The 10590-nt window shown below is 45.0% G+C and overlaps 3 non-coding genes across 3 annotated transcripts; 2 read left to right on the forward strand and 1 right to left on the reverse strand.

Moving 5' to 3' along the window:
* Window positions 1–1515: 1515 nt before the first annotated feature.
* trnak-uuu (transfer RNA lysine (anticodon UUU)) lies at window positions 1516–1588 on the forward strand. Its single transcript has one exon. It is a non-coding gene; the product is annotated as a tRNA-Lys (tRNA).
* A 4080-nt stretch (window positions 1589–5668) lies between these two features.
* Window positions 5669–5740, reverse strand: trnaa-cgc (transfer RNA alanine (anticodon CGC)). The gene has a single exon. It is a non-coding gene; the product is annotated as a tRNA-Ala (tRNA).
* Window positions 5741–9419: 3679 nt separating this feature from the next.
* trnae-uuc (transfer RNA glutamic acid (anticodon UUC)) lies at window positions 9420–9491 on the forward strand. Its single transcript has one exon. It is a non-coding gene; the product is annotated as a tRNA-Glu (tRNA).
* Window positions 9492–10590: the final 1099 nt, after the last annotated feature.

The following is a 10590-nucleotide window of genomic DNA, read 5'->3' on the forward strand; positions in this document are numbered from 1 at the left end:
TTCGTATGGACAGACCACCAAGCTGGACTGTTGCTACTGTGAACTGTAATGAGAAAACTATAAAAGCTCTTTATCATGAGAAAGCTGACTCATTTAAACACAAAATAAAAATAAAAGATAAATAATGTCTGAGAGACTCATGAGGAGAAGCCAACAGATGGTCACACAGGCTTGGCCTAATGATGAGCACAGCAAGTTAGGAGGAGGTGTGGCCATCAGCACAAAGTAAGTCACTACAATGGTTCATGTGCAACTGGATTTACAAGATCTTTTCAGCAGCCGACTACGGGTGCAGAGAAGGGACAAAAAGACTTGCAATCAAATTGCAAGTCAAATTTTTAATGTGTTCTGAATTAATCTAATCGTGATTAACACGTCGATACTGACAGCCCGAGTTCTGACACATGTGTGTTTAAAACAGCTTTTCAGGAACATAATGGATAGATAGATAGATAGATAGACAGACAGATGGTTACAGCGATAGATAAACTATTATACAAAGTCACTGCATTGATACTTCAGAACCACAAGTATGTATGTGTGTGTGTGTCAATGTCAAATGTACAGCACATTTACAACTTAAAAAGCTCAAAGTACTTCACAGTAAACACAGTTAGATCACCTCACAGTAAACACATACAAGAAGACGACATTCATTTTGTACTGCTTCTCCGGGCTGTAGCCAATCCCAGCTGCGATGGGCGAAGGCAGGTTGTCAGTCTATCGCAGGGGCTGACACATACAGACGAAACCATCCACTCAGACCTTGGGGCAATTCAGAGTGACCAATTAACCTGACATGCATGTTTTTGGACCGCAGGAGGAAGCTGGAGTACCCGGAGAGAACCCACACACACACACACAGGGAGATCATGCAAACTCCACACAGAAAGACCCTGAGCCCTGGCTGGGGTTTGAACCCAGGACCTTCTTGTTGTGATGCTCCAGCACTAACCACTGCACCACCGTGTGGCCCAAAACAACATGCAATAACAGGTAAAAGAGAAGAGTGTTCTAGAGCGTGAAGCACTTCAGCGTTCTTCAGGAGAACCTTCAAACTATGGAGAGTAAAGTGTCCCGGTGTTTCCACCAGATAAGAGTAAATGTCTGTCAATCCGTCCACAGTGAGGGTCGTCAACCCAGGATCCTGCTTCAAACTGTCTGGATCAGTAAAACACTCCTTTCTGACTGAGACCTCAGTTTCCTAACATTCTGCTCCGGGCTTCAACCCAGAAAGTTTGAACATCATCTGATATTGAAGGGATTCCACAGCAGTGGCATTTCACATGCCACTTTTTGTTCAATGTAAATAAAAGCTGAGAAATATTTTTTTCTGACAGTGCTTCTTGTACATCATCTTATTAAACTTATGGCAGAAACCTGAAACATTTCTGGTCAAAAGAGTCAGTCGGTCAGACAAGGCTCCTCTTTGTCCGCCATGGAGGACAGGAAAGCTGTCTGCTCTGTCTCACTCATAAGTGAGAGGTATAGAGACACCCAAGACCCTGCTGTCAGGCCTGGGGAGCTCAGATGGTAGAGCATCAGACTTTTAATCTGAGGGTCCAGGGTTCAAATCCCTGTCCAGGTGCTTTCAGGACAGATACTTGATTGAGTTCTCTCTAACAAATCCTCATAGCAGAGGTCGTGGTGAAATACTGTGCTTCATCTTGATGTTGCCAAGTATGAGAAGTCTCTGAGATTCTCCTGAGAGAGTCTTCCTCTGTGACTTCTTTTACTCCCATGAGCTGGATGTGATGCTCCTGACAGAGACGTGGCTGCTGGAAGGTGAACTGTTCCCCTGCTGGAACTCAGTCCCCAGGACTGTGGCTTCTTCAGCTCTCCCAGCATGCTGTTGGGCTCACTTAGGGCCTGTTTATGTCCAGGAGGACTTTTTGAAGTGGTTGAGGTCAAACTGACCATCATTCAAGTCATTGATGACTAATTTTTTTCGTTTCATTTTGCCAGGATGTCGTCAGGAGTCTTGATCACCTGACTGATTCATGACGATCACTTGAATCGTTTTAATTCAGCGTGTCGGCTCGTTGGTCTAGGAGTATGATTCTCACTTAGGGTGTGAGAGATCCAGGGTTCAATTCCCGGACGAGTCCTTCAATTATCACTGCTCTCTCCTACCAATGGTTTTTAGGTTTCGTCCAGAAGAAGTCTGTGCACCAGACTGTAGCAATGTGATTACTTTGATATATTCCAGTTAAAAGTGAGGGGAACGAGTGTGGAAACCCTCCTCAGATTCAGAGTGATGATCTGGTTGGTGGAGGAGCGACCGGCCCCCAGTGACGTGGAGGGAAACCCCGTAGCGTCAGCACAGGTTCAGACTGCTGAACGAAGCCACACCTGGCTTTACCAACGTGACACAGCTGCTGAAGGAGCTCCGGCTCCATGCTGCTCACTCAGAGGAGGAAGAACCAGATGTTGGACTCTGCAGGCCAGGGGCCTCGCTGATCACACACTGTGGAGGATCCACACTAATAGTCTACCAGCACCAAAAGCAGAAACATCCTCTGGTTTATAAAGCATGCAGCTCTTTCCCTTTATAAATCCAGTCCAGCTGGAAGGCTGTGCAGGTGGATTCACCTCATATCACCCTCCACACACACACTTTCTACCAGGAATGGTCACAGTACCTCAGGAAGGTTTGATCTCAATGAGCTGCTGATCGCTGGAGTTTTACTCTCAATCATGGCAGAGAAGACGAGGAGAAGGAGTTTCAACAACTTCTACAATGTTGAGGGAAATATGAGTTTTACCAGATGATTTTATTGTTTTTTTACCCCAACATTTTACAGCTACTATTTCTCTCTCTTTCTGGTTGCCTCGACCAGCCTTGTGGCTTTTCGCAGGAGTCGTCTGAAGGTTTTTTTCAGACATTGTTAAGTGTTTTTGTTGTGTTTAACTTGGACTGGCTGACTCCATCTGTTATCAGGGCTTTGTGTCAGTATCTGGTCTGAACCCCGACTGGGAGGAAGAGACTCAGAGAAGGTCTGTGAGCGACAGCTTTCTCGTCTGTTCTTCCCTCTCTGAGGCCCTGTCCACACGGAGCCAAAACGCTCATATTTTACAGAACGAATTGCATAAAGACAGAGTCAGCAAAAAAAAAAAAAAAGCGTCCATTCGTGAACTGAAGACGCATGTAAACGCTGTAATACATAACCACGCCCACTGGCGGCGCTGCAGTGCAGTAATAGTTGGGTAGTGCGCATGCGTATAAAAACGCGTTGTATTCAGGTTGTATTGCAAACAAACGCAAAGACGACGACCTCCGGAGCGAAAGTTAAGGAAAGTTTGGTGTGGACAGACGACGAGGTACAATTATTATTTTGCACAGATATTGAAAAGACATTTTGAAGCGCCATTGTTGTGGTTCTGTCGGACTTCCGCCACACTCCTGTTGTAGAGGCGGGGCGATGACGCAATCGTCTCAATAAATATGCGCGGCAAAGGCGTAACAGCAGAGACGTCTCAGGCGCGTCTTTAGATTTTTCCACTCTGGGACCCGGCTTCAAACTTTGTGGTTTTCAGAGCCCTGAGACGCTGGCTCCGTGTGGATGATGGGGGACTTAGTACAAATATTTGTGCGGATTTGTCTGAGCTCGGCTCCGTGTGGACAGGGCCTGAGAGAATCCTTTAATAAACCACTTCAGACACTTGGTGATCTCTCAGAAACTCTTTATGCCAACGACAGAAGGATTTCCCCACGAGCTTCGCTGGCAGCAGTTCTACGTTCTGTCTTACTGGACGGATCCTCTGGGATGTTCAGAGAGGGATTTTATCTCTCAGCCATAGACATAATGAAGAGTAGACCCCGCATTGGCCGCTCCCGCGATTGGGCGCTGTCGAGAAATGCGGCCGCCATCTTGGTCCGGTCGTCCGCCTCGCTCTGCTCCGCTGTTTGACCGGAGCAGTGAAGTCTCAGCGCATTAAATGAATCATAGTTCGCTCAATACTAAGCATTTTTTTAAATCTGCAAATGTCATTCAAAGAGGCATGATAGAGGCCACAATTTTTGGCGTTTTCCAATGTTTATAATGAGTAAAATAATATTTTAGAAGATGCTGTATGCCATAGTATAATAATTAATCATGGATATATCTATGTTTAGAGCTCGGTTTCTGCTATGTCTCAATAATTATTAATAACTGGCGGTTTTAATAGGCTAAATTAATACTTTTAATTATTTTTTTAGTTAAATTTTACATATCTATTTATCTATTTATATACAACTATCAAAATATAATATAATGTCATATAGAAGCAGACTGTTTTAAAATGAAGACAAGACAGAAAGACACAGATAGATAGATAGATAGATAGATAGATAGATAGATAGATAGATAGATAGATAGATAGATAGATAGATAGATAGATAGAGAGATAGATAGATAGATAGAGAGATAGATAGATAGATAGATAGATAGAAGGAGAGAGAGGGAGAGAGAATCACAATGATAAGTAATTTATGCCCTGTAATCTATAGAATATTTCCCTTCAACAACGCTAGCAGCCTTATTGTGATGCCCTTTGTCTTTGGAGGAGATCTGGAAACTTAAAGACTTAGAACACACTGAAAGCAGGTTTTCCGTGTGGTCTTTTTGCTTGTTTTTCCCTTTTCTTTTCTCTTCACCAGTGGGGGAAAATCTAGATATTCCTGTGCCTGTCCCTGCTTCGTCTATGTTCAACTACAAAAGCAACTTAAAGAACAATTTAATATTGTAATATCTGACCTGATCCAAACACAATACATGAGATACCTGGGAATTGCTTTAGATAGTCTGTTTTCTTTTATTCTTTGTTTATATTTTTGTAAGATTTCTCTTTTTTTTTCTTTTCTGTACTCGTTATTTTTCTTTTTCTATTTTTGTGCTGGATTTTATGTCATCTTCTTATGTACGCCTTTTACATGGTCTTTTTTTTTTTTTTTACTTTGAATTTGTGCAGGAGCAGCATTTGTACAAGCTTTTTGGCTTTTTTTTCTTCGTTCCCATGCACATACTCATATTGTTTTGACTATATGTGCAAAAAAAAAAAAAAAGATGGATGGCATAGCGCTATCTCGAAGGCGAACAACCTTGTCCTGTCCTGTGGAAATCCTGCTCTCTGAAGTCTCACTATGCAGCACAGACGAGTCTCTTGCTGGGAAATTCTCCCTCCTCAGAGCGATCTCTCACTTCTTCCTCACATTTCTGTCTTAGATTATTTTGTGTTGATCTCCTGTTTCATTTTGCATATTTCCTAGAGTTCACTTTCTTCCTTTTATCATTCTATTTTATTCCATAACGTTTCTTAGAACCTCTCATTCTCATTTTTCAAGTTCATGCAAATCTGTTCCTAAAAGTTCCTGTAATTGTTAATGAGCAGCTGTTTACAAATGACTCTACAGTCAGGTGTGATGTTGAAAAAACCTTTAATCCTATCTGTGAAAAGTTATTCCTTGAGCCCTGCTCGCTACCGTCCCACACAGGAGTCACAGCAGAGCTCCGGCTGAATCCCCACACGAATGAATGGAGCATCTGCGCCTCTGGACCGGACCAAGATGGCGGCCGCATTTCTCGCTGCGCAGCGCCCCAAGCGGAGTTCACTCTTTAATATGTCTCTGCTCTCAGCCACCAAGAGACTCTCAGCCTCTGTTCATGAGCTTGATAGACATAAAGCTTGGAGATGCTGGGGATTGAACCCAGGACCTCCAACATGCGAAGCAGGTGCTCTACCACTGAGCTACATCCCCTGTTTCCTCCACTTGCTCTGCTGATTCGACAGAAGTGAATCAGCTCAGTGAGTCCAGGAGGAAAACTCCTGAGAACCTGTTCCTCTCTCAGCAGGACAGTCTGGACTGTGGAGTGTGGCTGCTTGCTGGAGGTCAGTATTGATGGAAGTGGATCCATCTCTGGTCCAGGTCAGGTGGTTTCTGTTCATGGGGGTTTGATGGCTGATGGTCCATCTGACAGCCAGGTAGTGCAGCACTAAAACCATGCTGAAGGAGGCGCTGTGGCTCAGCTGCTCAGAGAGCCTGTCTCACCAGCAGGAGGTCCTGGCTTCAAACATCATCAGTCAGTCACTGCATCTGGAAAGTGAGAGCAGGGTGACTGTCTGCTGAATAACCAGGGTGCTGATGCAGCACTCCTCGGTGAAGGATGGAGGTTTGTGGAGCTCAGTGAAGCAGGAAGAGTTCTTCACTTCACTTCATTGCAGTAAAACAGAGAAGTTTGTCCACAAAGAGCTCCATGGCTCCAGATGCTCCTGATCCTCCTCTGCTGGGATCTCCTGCTTCATCTGCTCTCTGGCTGACAGCTGCTGCTCCAGAGGCAGAGGAAAGCCTGCAGAGGGGGGTGGACATCAGTCGCTGCTGATCCATTGATCTGCTGAGACAACCTGGACTCAATGGTGCAAACAGTTTCTGACTGGGCATCAATCAAAGCAGCGGATCCATTGATTGAATGAGATACCCTGGACCCAGTGGGTGCAAGAGGTTTACTTCACCCCGGGCTCCACCATGTGGAACCAGCTCCCACTTCTGCTTCACTTCTCTCCTTTCTTTCATGTAATGTTTCCTCGCCACCAGGAGAACTCATCTGGTAGAACCACAATGCTCTCTGAGCTCCTCCCACACTGTCACCTTGACTCCACCCCTCAGAGACGTTGGGCTCACAATCGAGCAAGGCACCTTTCCTTCTTACTATAGTGTCACATGGGAGACCAGGGTTCAATTCCCTGATGGGGAGTGGAGATCTTCTCATAAAGGCTGGTTCCTCTTTCTGTGACTCCAGGCAGCTTTGGAGCTGCACAGACCACTGATCCTCACACCATTCCTCTCAGGCTACATTTAGAGTGCATGATGGCCAGCGTTCCATGCACGTGCACTGGTCCACGCAGTCCTGTAGATTAACAAACTGAATGCATGTGTGTGTATGCATTTTAATTCATGGTGAATAATGAGCAAAACACTTTGAAGTCTTTCTCCAGTCCACCAAAAATCTGAAGGTCTTGCTGAAACTCCCGCAGCAGTTCTGTTATTTTATCTGTGAATGCTTCGTGTTTGCAGCATGTTGGGTCGGGCACACAGCTTTCAGACAAGGAGAGTGAGCTGCATCACCACCGGCGAGCTGCGTCTCCCACGATGACAGCTTCAGTTTGAACACATATACTGTCAGATTTCTGCGTGGCAACTTTGTTGAGCCCTTGCTGCATTTTGTTTAAGTTATCCAGGTGTTCTGTAGCATCGTCCATAAATCCAAGGTCCTCCATCCTGTGGACTGAAATTCTAATACCGGTTTGCCGTTTTTTCGATGGAATTGTTCAGTTTCCTGTCGTAATTCCAAGAAACCTTGAAGCACAGCAGCTCGACTCCACCCCCTGACCTGGGTGTGGCGTGGCAGGACATAGTTGAGGTCTTTCTCTCTGAGAACGCTGTCAAACTGACTGTGATTCAGGCCTCTGGATGGGATGAAATTCACAGTTTGGACGACCACCTTCATGACAGGATCATCTTCAGTGACGTGCAGCACAAAGCCTGCTGATGCAGAATGCAGTGAAAAGTCCAGAAACCACATCCTCCATGAGCAGTGTAGCACGCAGGTTACTGTTATTATTTGGGCTGGATCAGGGTCAGAAGTCTGAATCCGGCTCTGGGAGTGGAGAATGACAGACTGCATGCAGACTGATTAAAGTGGTTCCCTTTCTTGTGTTAGAAATGTGCAAATAGACAATCAACGACAATAACAGCAAACAAAGAATACAATGAATAAATTGATAGTAGAAGAAAAGAAATGGACATTCATATGGACAATAATCTATGTACATTCATGTCCAGCAGGTCAACCAGCAGGTCGTACGCCTGGGTCAGTTCCCAGGCAGTCTTCAGGCTCTCATGCCTGGACTGGGCCTCTGGCTCGCCGTCACCTGGCCTGCATGAAAACAGGTCCAGTAAGGTCTGGTGTAAACAGTATCAATATTCAAAACTAGTGCTAAACAACATACCGTTATACATAGAAAACATAATCCCATGTTGCAAAACATATATATTCATTATAACAATTTGATTTGAAGAAATAGTGTAAAGATATTAAGTGTTCAGGCAAATACTCATAAAGTGCAGAGTCTCTGAGGGTGCACCATCTGTAGCCAGGCTGGACCAGTCCACTCCGACTTGAGACGACCACTCCACCATCTGAGCCGCCGGCCCCAACTCCACCAGCTCCTCAGTGACAGTCAAAGTTTCAGCAACTCCGTGGATTCATGTGGTCAGTGGTGAAACATCAGTAACGTCCCTGTTTCTGTCAATTGCAACTGAAAATCCAATAAATGATTTTACTTTGTGCTTCAATTGACTGTCCAAATCCATGGAAAACATGTTTTTGCAAATTCTCTCATTAATTTTAATTTCATGAGCAACCAGGTTTCACTGGAGCCTCACTTGTTTCTCATCTATGACGAATCAGAGACTGCTGATTCTTCAGACTCACCAACAATTCATTCACCTTTTCCCTTCTCTGTTGTCTCTGAATTTTTTTTTTTAATTTTCCAATCAAAATACTGGTAATCCTGGTTCCCATGACTGGATGTTCTATAAACTTCATGGTGTTAATAACCAGATGGACTCCAGGAAGAATTATCAGCCAGATTGATTTTCTGATTCATGATGAGAAAAGAAATTCTCTGTTGAGGAGTTCCAGCTTCTTTTATCCACTTGACAGCAAAGTGAGAGCAGGGCTTCACTCTGCTGACATGAGAGCAGCATCAGAAAGGATCCTGACCGTTATCAAGAACACAGAAAGAGGACTGACGTCCAGCACCTCACATTAGATCTGAGTAGAACCAGAACCAGGGCAGTGTGGTCAGAATGGAGCAGAAACACAGACTGAGCCTGGATCTGGATCCATTCAGAGGACTGCTGGCTCCAGGGTCAGGGGTCAGGGGTCAGGGGTCATGTCATCTGTGGAAATGAAGTGTGATGATTCTCTATTAGAAGTTCAGCTTCAGATGTGCATTGAAGCCAGTTTTAGTCCTGCTTTAATGGTGTTTCCATGGTAACAGATGAATATAACCTGCAGAGCTCCACTGAGTTCCTGATCACAGATGATGGAGGCTGCAGTCCAGTGAGAGCTGGATTCAGAACAAACAGCTGAATGACAGGTCTGATTTCTCTGGATCACATTTCTATTGATTATTTCAGACACTGATTGATGAGCAGATCCACTCAGGGAGACTCCTGCTGCTCATCTGGTCTTCCTGCTTTAATCAAGTCAGGAGCCGCAAACTGCAGAAACTGACAGACTGACCCTCATCTTCAGCTGGACCAGAGTTCACCTGGTGGTCCAGAACAGAGTCTGGGGGAGTTTCACACTGACTCAAACTAGTTCTGGTCCAGACTGGACCAAACAGGGCTGGAGTGTCCTGGTCCCTCAGTCTCCCGTATGGTCTAGTGGTTAGGATTCCTGGTTTTCACCCAGGTGGCCCGGGTTCAACTCCCGGTATGGGAAAGCTCCTTTCTGGGGATCACTGAAGTTCAAATCTTGTCTCTGAAGTGGTCATCAAACCTGGGGTGTTGCTGATCTGTCACACACTCTTAATTCCCTGTTGATCGGCCAGTATGAATTTATAGAACAAAATATGGACGGTCCTGGTTCCTCATCCCAGGATGTTCAGACTCCAGCTGGAGGACAAAGTCAGTAAAGAGCAGAACTCCACTCTATGATCTGCTCTGACCCTAAAAAGAAACATCTGGTGCATTCATGACATGCAGTCATATTATTTATTTTTTAATTTATACTCCATTTTAACTTCAGGCATTTCCTGTTTGTGTCAACATGTCATGTAAACTCAGCTGCTTCACACTTAAAGGTCAGCAGCATGTCTCCATTCCAGCAGCTCGGCCTGGACTCTCCTCATCCACTGGTCCAGCTAAATCCTGACTGCTGGAATTATCACCAGTGAGTTAGATGAGGAGTGAAGTGCTGATGGGAGAGTTTTCAGAACAGCTGTTTCCAAGGGCGTCAGTTTGTTTTGAAAAGTGGGGGGGACAACTAGCTACTGGCAAAAAGTGCCTTTGGAGCTGTGTGTGCGCACGTGTGTGAGCGTGCATGTGTGTGCGCGCACATATAAAAAGTCTGACAATATATGCTTTCACTCACCAAAGCCGAGGACTCGCTTTAAAAGAAAGGGGCATTGTGGTTCTTCTTTTGGATAAACTTTTCAATGACTTTCATTCATTTTGATTTCCGACCGCTAGCTTTAGCTTTAGCTTTAGCTTTAGCAGCGCAAAGCTGCCACGCTCCCTGCCAGTCACTAATCAGGACCCGCCTATATCGGCGGCAGCCAATCAGCTTTCAGTGTGGAGATGACGCTCCAGTCTGAGCCCCACTTGTCAAAAAAATAGCTCGGTCTCTTTGAAGCAGCTCAGATATTTCAGATAATCTTAAATAATTTATAACAGTTTGCCTGCAGTCCTTGATGGTGACTCCTGGTGGCGCTGTTCTCCACCTGCCCCTAATGACCAGTCACCACTGCTTTAGAGTAGTGCTTGACATGATGACTATAACTTATTTTACTTTTGGTATGGCTATCCTGATGCTGAGAATT

Source organism: Salarias fasciatus, unplaced genomic scaffold (assembly GCF_902148845.1).
Source record: "Salarias fasciatus unplaced genomic scaffold, fSalaFa1.1, whole genome shotgun sequence".
NCBI lineage: Eukaryota > Metazoa > Chordata > Actinopteri > Blenniiformes > Blenniidae > Salarias > Salarias fasciatus.